At 36.4% G+C, this 11073-nt stretch overlaps 1 long non-coding RNA gene across 1 annotated transcript; it reads left to right on the top strand.

The window, feature by feature from the left end:
* Nucleotides 1-865: 865 nt before the first annotated feature.
* Nucleotides 866-7095, top strand: LOC113657991. Its single transcript, XR_003444280.2, has 5 exons — nt 866-1154; nt 1855-1956; nt 2824-2894; nt 3319-3423; nt 4554-7095. It is a non-coding gene; the product is annotated as an uncharacterized LOC113657991 (long non-coding RNA).
* Nucleotides 7096-11073: the final 3978 nt, after the last annotated feature.

Below are 11073 nucleotides of genomic sequence, written 5' to 3'. Positions count from 1 at the left end.
CAGGGCCACCACAACAGTGTTAAGCAAACAACAATGGTGGTGAAGTTGAAAGTGAGTTGAAAAGTGGCTCTGTCACACTCTCTTGCTCTTTGTTTTTCTCACTTTATCAGTCTTTCAGTCTCTCTCTCTCTCTCTCTCTCTCTCTCTCTCTCTCTCTCTCTCTCTCTCTCTCGCTGTTATTTTCCTGTTCTTATCATTTAACTCTCAGATATCGATGGTTACAGCTGCAGCGTGTGGCAAGATGACCCTGAAACATCCTTACACGACACACATTCTCTTCCAACTCTGTCACAAAGTAAACTCACTGTGTGTGTGTGTGTGTGTGTGTGTGTGTGTGTGTGTGTGTGTGTGTGTGTGTGTGTGTGTGTGTGTGTGTGTGTGTGTGTTAGGTGTTACATTGATCATTATTTCCAACACTGACTTCGTGGACTGTTTATTTTGTTTGTTATCTGCAAGTAATATGGGGGCCTGTAATTAGGTTAAAGGTCACCTGGTTGAGATGATGATGATGATGATGATGATGATGATGATGATGATGATGATCATGATGATCATGATGATCATGATGATCATGATGATGCTGACATGTACAGCTGGCAATCATCAGTGGTACCAACACTGATAAAGGTAATGAAGATAATGATGGTGATGATGATCACGATCCTGGATCATGTAATGCGGCTCATGAGTCACTGAGCTTTTCTTTCTTCTTTTTTTTTATCTCAAAGCAAGTACAGACTGGGATACACAGCGGAACAAAAACAACGTGTGTGTGTGTGTGTGTGTGTGTGTGTGTGTGTGTGTGTGTGTGTGTGTGTGTGTGTGTGTGTGCTTTAAGGACAAAAAAGAAGCATAAAGAGAGTGTGTTCACTTCTTATCTCATCCTGTCAGAACCTGGCAACCAGACGCTGAAGCTCCTCCACCACCACACTGTGTACTCTGTAGTTTAAACATTTACACACACACACATACACACACACACACACACACACACACACACACACACACACACACACACACACACACACACACACACACACACGCTCCTGTACACCTGACACAGACCTTCCCACACACTCCTCATACATCTGTAAAGCTTTAGGTCTGTAGTTGATGAAGTTAAGGTGAGAGCAGAATGGGACCTCGCACAGCAGGTTAGTCTAAACACACACACACACACACACACACACACACACACACACACACACACACACACACACACACACACACACACACACACACACACATTTACATATATTTATTTGTCCTGAGAGTGTTTACAGTATGTTCAGCATTAGCAAATTGTAAATAAGGGTCAGTTAATAACAGTCTCAGTAGGTCAGCATTCTTTAATATTTTTTTCTGGAAATAAATAAGAATCTAGTTTAATGATGAAAAGATGAACTGATCTGTAAAAGAACTGTCATGCAGTGTCACTTTCAGAAGTCTTGACAATACGACAGTGTCTTTTATGCATGACTGATATCAGAAAACAAAAACAAATATACTTTCTGTACATTTTTCCTTTGCCTTTCTTCGATTCCTTTCCTCTCTCCCTTCTCTTTATCTGTCCATTTTCTAACAGTCCGAGATATAAAGATGTCCTCTCGATGTGTCTTCTTTTCTTTTTTCTTCTATTTCCCCTTTGTTTTCCACTCTTGTTGGTTATATCTGACTACAGGAACGTTAATGGATTCAAATAAATCTGCTATATTTGATTCACTTTCAACTTTTTATACTCTCCTTTCCTCTCTTCTCTGTCTGTCTGTCTCTCTTTCTCTCTCTCTCTCTCTCTCTCTCTCTCTCTCTCTCTCTCTCTCTCTCTCTCTCTCTCTCTCTCTCTCTCTCTCTCAGACGGGCCATCCAAACATGAGAAGGTCGCCTCTCGGAATTGCCATGGTAACAGGAGTGACGGGTATTACAATGATTCTCCTGTGCTCAATAACCCAAAGTCAGGTGTGTGTGTAGTTGCATGTATGTGTATGTAGAAGAGTGTTTGTGTTTGTGTGTGTGTGAGATGTGTGTGTGTGTAAGATTGTTTGTGTGTGTGTGTAGGTGTGTGTGTGAGATGTGTGCTTGTGTGTGTGTGTGTTTGTGAGTGTGTATATATGTGTGTATGTGTAAGATTGTTCGTGTGTGTACTGTATGTGTGTGTGTGATGTGTAAATGTTTTTGTGTATGTGAATGTGTTTATGTGTAAGAGTGTTTTTGTGTGTGAGTGTGTATATATGTGTGTATGTGTAAGATTGTTTGTGTGTGTATGTGTGTGTAATGTGTGTGTGTGTGTGTGTGTGTGTGTGTGTGTGTGTGTGTGTGTGTGTGTGCCCTCCTCCGCTCTCTGTTTCCTTCTTCATCATTAAGAGATTTATGTGCTGGTGTGTGTTGGTGTGGTTTGTGTAAAGCACACATACAGTTCAATCTGGAAGTGTGTGACAGTCACATGACCAACCACCTGACCAGCCGTGAGTCAGAAACATCTGTGTGAGATGTGTTTTGGTTTTATTTCTCTCCTAGGCTTCCTATAATAAGTGCAGCCATCTATTATGCCTTAAGAACATTATTATAGTATTTGTTTATTTTGATATATAACCACATCATAGCTATTGGGGTATAAGGGTGTGGAAGTGAGTGTGAAAACCAGTAGCGACAAAAATATCACTTCTGTTCAGAAAAAAACCAACAAAATGTTTTTAGTCCTTGCTTATTAGTTGTGCGTCTGTGTGCATCCGTGTGTGTGTTTGTGTGTGTGTGTGTGTGTGTGTGTGTGTGTGTGTGTGTGTGTGTGTGTGTGTGTGTGTGTGTGTGTGTGTGTGTGTGTGTCAGTGTTGAAGAGGCAGGTGAGTCCAGAAGAGCTACAGACACCTGGAGGGAAATATCTGAAGAGGATATTTACTGTGAGTACCTACACACACACTGCGCCGAACTAGCTGTAGCTAGATGCAAGGACATTTGTTCTTGAACTTTTTGCTTTTCTGGAGTGGATTTCTTAATATAGTACTTAATACTGATCAAAAATTAAGGACAGTATTGGCTCAAGTGTTTAAGGCTCTGGGGTGTTGTTGAGCGGAGGATCAGGGTTAAGCCACAGTACTGCCAAGCTGCAGTACTGCCAAGGCCCTTAACCCTCTGTGCTCCAGTGGTGCTGTATCATGGCTGACACTGTGCGCTGACCCCAACCTGCAAAGTCGGGATATGTGAAGAATGAATGTCGCTGTACTGTAATGCTTATGTTACTAAATAAAGGCTTCTACAGTATATAGTAACACAAATCTTGAAAGAAATACTAAACCTTGTATGGTATTTTGTATTTGTGTGTAGATCGTCGGGGATGCTGTGGGCTGGGGGTTTGTCGTGAGAGGCAGCAGTCCGTGTCACATTCAGGCTGTAGATCCGAGCGGACCAGCCGCTGCCGTCGGAATGAAGGTGGGACACACTGCGATGTAGAAAATGTGAGAAGAAACCAGGAAAGGGGCCAGTAAGGGTGCAGGTTTTCATTCTAATCTAACAGGAGCCACACCTGATTCCACCTGGACAACTCTTCTTACCAGATGCTAAAAAATAGACTATGCTCCTGTTTTTTTGTATTCTGTAGTATTTAAGATTTTACCTCAACTACAAAGGGCACTGCTCTGTAAGATGTCGCCTTAGAAGTGTTTGTTCATAAGCGGCTAAAATGTGAAGGTGTTTATCTTCGACCACTACAATTTTGTGATAGCCAACAGAGTGTCCTGTAAGTTGATTGGTTTGTTTTTGTACTGGTAAAAAGAGTTAATCAGCCTTCAGTTAGACAATCAAGTGTTAGAATGAAAACCTGCACCCAGGTTTTATATGTCTAGAGATATACAAACATTTAAAATTATGACCAAACGGTTTAAATGGAATCACACCATAACAGCAGGCATAAATGTGTGTGTGTGTGTGTGTGTGTGCGTGCGTGCGTGCGTGTGTGTGTGTGTGTTTAATTTGAAAGAGCTTTTGTCTAGCCCCTGTTTACCCGTAGACCAGAATACACACACATGGAGCAACAGTGCATGAATACTTACAGCTCCTTTAATATTGCGCATCACCCAAGCTTCCATGATAAGCTTTCATCTTATACTTTTTTATCAGTTTTGGAGGGACCTCCTGTTATTGGAAATGTCTCTGTGGTCCCATGTTTTCTCCCCTTGTTCATGATGGAGTTCTGTGTTTTGGAAATTCTTTCATCAAAAGCGAGATACTGTACATGATGTATAAGCTCTCTAAGGTCACTTATACACGGGTGTGCAAACTTATGCAACCAGGTTATTGGTATAAATTTATGTCTACATTTTTTAAAATTTAAGCTATTTTCATTTTAAGGATGAAATTACACATAAGTGAAATTACACATAACTTTGCACATAAGTCATAAGTCTTTCCAAAGCTGGATGACACTGTAATAGATCTAACATTTGAATGTGTGTGTGTGTGTGTGTGTGTGTATGTGTGTGTGTGTGTGTGTGTGTGTGTGTGTGTGTGTGTGTGTGTGTGTGTGTGTGTGTGTGTGTGTGTATGTGTGTGTGTGTGTTAAGGTATGTCAGTTTGTAGTGTGTGTGAACGGAGTGAATGTTTTGGAGATGGACTATCGGACCGTCAGTCATCTCATTCTCACCGGACCTCGTACCGTTGTCATGGAGGTGATGGAGCCACTGGACTGCTGAGGCTGAAATGACTAAAGAAGCTCTTTTAAAAATTCAAAGAAGTGCTCAGAAAGAATTGTGAAAAAAGTCAAATTCTGTGAGTTGCATAACATATGAGGTAATGACTTGTACCCTGGTGCATTAGGCTGCTCAAAAAGAAACAAATAGCGTAAATTGTGATAGTGCTCATCATATTGTACAGTAAGGAAAAACCCTCAGGGGTTTGCTGGAGGTAAAACAATTCAGGTCCAGAGTGAAATATTTCACCACCAATGTTGTAAATTAGACATTGAATAATATTTCGTTTATGAAATATTTTAAATAGTAAATTAAGTTAGACTGTAAGAACCAAAGAATGGTTGTAAGTTATTGGATTTTAAACATTAGCTGATCTTTTGTAAGTGGACCTTAAATACAATGAGGGGATAATAAATAAATAAATAAATAGTCTTAATAGTAGTAATATTTTTGTTTAATATACTTCCAACTCATATATTTCCACATGTAATGTCTTTTGTCTTTTTGATTATAAATCTGAACAAAAATATGTATTCCTACCCACACCCCAAACCCCCACACACCACCAGCCCACAAAACTTACAAGGAAATCTAATTCATGGTACAAAAAAAAGTGACATTATTATTAAAGATCAATGCTTTTAAGGAAATTTTACATTTCGTGCAACAAGTAACAACTGAAACTGAAATTGAATGAGCTTCCAAACGTTCTCAGAAATAAAAATTGTAAACATCACTTAAATGGAAATTGGTGCAGAGCTTCAGCAAAGAACATTAACATACTGGTCAGAAAATCGAAAAGTTCAGGGAACAACAAGATTTTACAACAATCCCTAAAACTGATGATAACGAAGATAAGAGAGACGCCAGCAATCACTGGAAAAGAGCTGCAGGACGACCTGAAAGCAGCAGGAACAACAAGAACAACAATAACATGCCTTCATATTACACTTAACTCCTCTGATAAAAATAGAAGCACAGACATGTGCAAATAATCATATATAAGAGGAGACTTGAATCTCATTGGCTTATTATGTGAAGATTGAAAAACAGCAACCCCATATACTATATACAGCACATAATAACTTGCATAAGAAAGTCGACGGTGCTCACATATGGTGTATAAATCACTTGAAGTGTTATAGTACTACAATGCTGTGAAAAAAGGGATTCATTATTGATTCTTACTATAGACATCTTGAATCCACTTTACCTACAGTAGCTATTTTGTTAAAGCTATCTTTATTTATTTATTTTAATACATACGTTTTGGTCATATTTATATTTATAAAAAATCAAAAGACATTATGTATGTACGTATAAACTGGAAGTATATGTGTTAGAAATAGTAATTGGCTATAAGACTTAATTGTTTCCCCTCAGTAAATTAGTAGATTTGTTATTCAGTAAAAGATTTCAGAACTTCATTAGCTGATTTCCGTTACTGATCTTTTGATATACTGATTTGTAGATGTCTATTTTCTCATCAGTTCTTTGTGAGCAAGTCTATGTGTAAATTGAAATGAAATCAACCTAGACGTAAACATATACAGACTTTGATTTAGCTATCAGTTTAGTTACAAGAGCTTTAATGTTACACTTTCTAAGTTATACTTTAAAAAGAATTGTGAGTAAACTCGACTTAAAGATGATCTTTGTTTCAATTCACAATTAGTCAAGAAAAGGGATTAGCGTAAGTTACATTTTTGACAATCTGAGTATAAGACTGAGGTCAATATTCAAAACTTGATAATTAATTGGAGTTGATTATGATATAATGGTTTTTAAATCATCAGGTAATATAATTGTATTTTTTATTTTTGATTAACAGCAAATATTTGGCTCATTATACTGGGAAATTTGTAAATGTGACATTCGCAAATGTTTAAAATAATAGAAATATTTATACAATGTAATTAGCATACGCTGAACATAATTAAAATGATTTCTTTCGAAGAATTTAATTCCAAACATTTATTGTCAGTTAATTCATTAAAAATGCACACTCCATGGAAGTATTATGTACTTATAAAATACATTATTGCATAATTTTTCTAATTATTTGCTCTAGTTTTTCTGTTTTTACTGACAGTGATGAGTTTTTACTTTGATAGATGTTTAATAATGATGTTGTAAGTTTACATACTAAACCTTCTACCACTCCTTCACTCTGTCTACAAGTCTAAATATGATTTATTATTGTACATGTACACACTGTTATTCATTTAAATATGTGATGTGTTTTATGTTTGTTATGATAGAGCACTTTCCTGTGATTGTGTGTTTCTCGTGGCTTAACTTATATTCAACTTTCTAACATGGCTACTGCATATCTGATTAATCTTTCTTTAACTTTCTCTTGTGGTTATTTTTCTTTGTCCATGTGTGCACTTAAAATACATTTCAACTGTAAACACCTAGTTTCAATGTGCTTCTTTTTCACAATTAGACTTTTTATAGCTAAGGTAGCTACAGTAGCTAGCTAGCTAGCTAGCTAGCTAGCTAGCTAGCTAGATAGATAGATAGATAGATAGATAGATAGATAGATAGATAGATAGATAGATAGATAGATAGATAGATACTTAATAGACCCATGAAAAAATTCAAGCATCCAGTAGCAACATACAGAGAAATAAGATAATCTCATACAAGGTCCATAATACAGTATATATATATATATATATATATATATATATTAAATCAACTTTGAAAGTGTTTTTGATGATTAAATAATTTGTGACAAAATGGGAAATTGTGTCAAAATAAATAAATAAATAAATAAATAAATAAATAAATAAATAAATAAATAAATCTGTTGACCTGTAAATGACATTGTATAAAACATGTCTGACTAAATAACAGGTATGTAAAGCATAAATATGTGTTTAATTCGTGTTGTCCTTTTATACTGGAGCCGCATAAAGACCGACAACAACAAACAATTGTTGTAATGTAACTAACAATGAGATAAACAGTATGGCAATTTGTAATATAAATTTTGGTGGTTGTAAGAGTAATAAAACTTCAGGAGGTAGTGTTAATGGAAAATAATCAATGTTGGAGTGCTAATAGTAAACATTGGAGTGCTAATAACTCTGCTTCATATCTGACTTACTGTCGTTGATTATTTTCCATTAACATTGGTGCTACTTTGGCCTTTATGTTTTTTTAACTAGCACATATGGGAATTATAATGCCGACTACATACTGCACCTTACCTGTATGGTTGTGCTCTAAACTCTAGATGGCAGTATAATCTTCATGGAAACACTTTTCCTACAAAGTTCTGCTCATTTTGATATATGTTCCAGTTTAGTACTCAGTTCCTTGTTTATTCGTATTAGAGATTGATGAGGATTTTACTCAACAGAGGACAGGCTTGAACCTTCACTGAAAAAGTGCTATTTTAAAAACATCATTCAAAGTATTCCCTAATTCATAGTAGTATTAAATCTAAATCCAAGTTACTTGTATAAAGAAGATCTTTACTGAGGTCAAAGGTCGGAGACTTTGGAGCATAAGGATATTGTATATATATATATACAATAATGTATTAACAAGTAGCATGAAAGAACAGTAGAAAAGATAAATAAGAACATATTGAATCATATAAATGAAGTATGTTTTTTTATGCTAACTCAAGCAAAGTTGTGTTTAATAATGTGTTAACAGATTACAATAATAGTACTTTAATAATTCTGCACTAACAACCGATACCTAATATTTACTAAATAAAATAAATAACGACCACTTTGAGTACATACAGTATAAGGACCTGTTTGTTAGTGAATGTATTAATGGACACATATTAGTAAATTCAATCAAATATGCTCTATCTAAGACTAAATGGTTGGGAAAATATTCTTATAGTGTAGAACACTTTATTTAAATGCTAATATTTAATAGCGTCTAAATAAATAAGGGTTACTATTCATTGTGCCCTTGTAGCCCCTCATCCTAGTGCCCCTGCATCCACCGATAGAGAATGACACGATACTGATTGATACATTTGCTGGAGATTAGTGTCGCCTTTCTAGGTTTTATAAGTTGGATCGGGGTAAATTATTAAAGGAATCCTCTTACGTGTTAATTAATACAATAACTCTCTTAACTCTTCATTATTTCCAGATTAATACATTTAGTTCATATTTAAGTTACTATGAATTTAGCTATGAGTGCAAGGTTATTTGCAAAGCATGAATGCCAGGGTGATTTTTAATGGCATGCTCACACATTCTCACACATTTGGCTCAATCATCGTATTTAGTAACTGTACGTGATCCTATCCTGTGCTTGTCCACACTTGCACAGAACGTAAGTATGGATATGGAGCTGCACTCACACCTGCTCAAAGTTCAGCAAAAACCCGAAGAGACTGTTTTGTAGAGCTTAGTGATACTCACTGATAATCAATACAACGTACATGCAAACACACTACAGCAATAGTTATGAGCACCATATGACCTTAAACAGGACTAGTTAACCAAGACTCCTGGTGACGTGTAACTACTTAATAACAGTAAATTTTTACTACAGTTTATAATTGTGCAACCAAAAGCTCCTGAGGAACTAATGGGTCAGCGCAAATTCTGTGTTCAACACAGACCCAACGCTAATTCTTTCCTGCTGAAGTCTTCAAATGATTGCTAATAACGACCTGACCACACAGCTGACTGACACAACATTGGTTCAAAAAAAGGCATGACGGTCTACGGGAAGCCCCATCCACAGCAGTCCCATGAGTCACTAGATGACTATGCAGATCAATCCCCGGCATGATGACCATTGGGCGACGAGACTCCAACCAGGGCAAGAACATCAGGATTGCTGAAGTAGGTCCGGAAAAACAGGCATTCGAATAGGAACTAGGAACACTGGAAGCTCGGGGGGTGGCATGTACAGTACAGCTTGAGAGAGAGAGAGAGAGAGAGAGAGAGAGAGAGAGAGAGAGAGAGAGAGAGAGAGAGAGAGAGAGAGAGAGAGAGAGAGAGAGAGAGAGATATTATGTATGCTTGTAAACATGTGATGGCTAAAGACAACGTACATTATCTGCAAAATGCAGGCAGGGAATCTGGCATGAGGGCTTCCAGGGACGTAAAGAGTCTCACCACTCCACAGTCTACAAACCTGAGTGACTTGCGAGGGTGGTAAGCAGACAGCATCCAGACATCCCAGTTCACCAAATACTCTATGACCATGAACCCTCCAGATCTACTCCTTTACTTAAGAAAGGCTGTTCATAAAAAAGCTAGACTAAGCAAATGTGTTTTCAGCCTGTACTTGAACTCTGAGACTGTATCTGAGTCCTACACTAATTGGAAGTCTGTTCCATAACTGTGGGGCTCTGAAAGAAAAAGCTCTGCCCCCTGCTGTAGCCTTTTGTACTTGAGGTACTACTAAATAGACTACACCTTTAACTGCACAACTTTAACATGATCGTTGTAACAAATCCTTACTCTACGTTGTTATATAACAAAAAATATCTATAGCAATAGTGTATATATAGAGAGATTCCAATTTATTAGCAGTAACGTATATTTATCTAGCTGGATAAGTCATAAAGTAGTAAAATTGTGGAATGTTAGTGTCTAAATGCACTGTTCGATAATAAACAAAAGATATCCTGCCAGATATTCTGTTACCAATAAACATGCAGGAAAAGAACACAACATTTAAATAACATATCAAAAAGATTGCTGATTATTCTGTCCATAGTCTCCTTTTAAACACTTGATCTTACATTACATTCTTTTGCCTTCTAGCTCTAAGTGTTGCATCAAGATTGCACGCACACACACTCCACACACACACACACACACACACACACACACACACACACACACACACACACACACACACACACACACACACACACCTTTGGGTAGCCTGGGGTAATCTACATCTTGACTGTATAATAACCATGTTTAGGCAATGAGTAAAAATGATATACAGCTTATATTGTTTATTATTTTTTTCTCTCTCTTTTTTACTTTTTTTAATCTCTTTTTTTACCTCCCAGATATTTGTTGTTTCTCTTTTTGTGTTATTAAAAAAACTTTTTTTAATTATATTTTATACGATGATATGCTTTCTCTTTACATCATTTTTTCTTTAAACAAAAAAAGTTCAATTTATTTTTTTATACAGTAATTTAATATCTCTTTCCATCCTTTTAAAAAATATTTTTATTTTATTTCTCTTCCTTTCATTTTATGCTTTCTTTAGTCCTCTTTTCTGATGATTGGTATTAATAACAAATTAAATTAAATTTTGTTCACACAATTTTACTTCCTACTTTGTAATTTTATGGCACTGGTATTTTAACTAGATATATGAACTGCTTTGTCTTTATGGTTTAGCACTTCTGAGGGCTAACCCTCAATTTACGCAAGTG

The sequence above is a fragment of the Tachysurus fulvidraco genome, chromosome 10 (assembly GCF_022655615.1).
Source record: "Tachysurus fulvidraco isolate hzauxx_2018 chromosome 10, HZAU_PFXX_2.0, whole genome shotgun sequence".
NCBI classification, from domain to species: domain Eukaryota; kingdom Metazoa; phylum Chordata; class Actinopteri; order Siluriformes; family Bagridae; genus Tachysurus; species Tachysurus fulvidraco.
The sequence above is the reverse complement of the archived record's forward strand: the minus strand, read 5'-3'. Positions and strand labels throughout refer to the sequence as shown.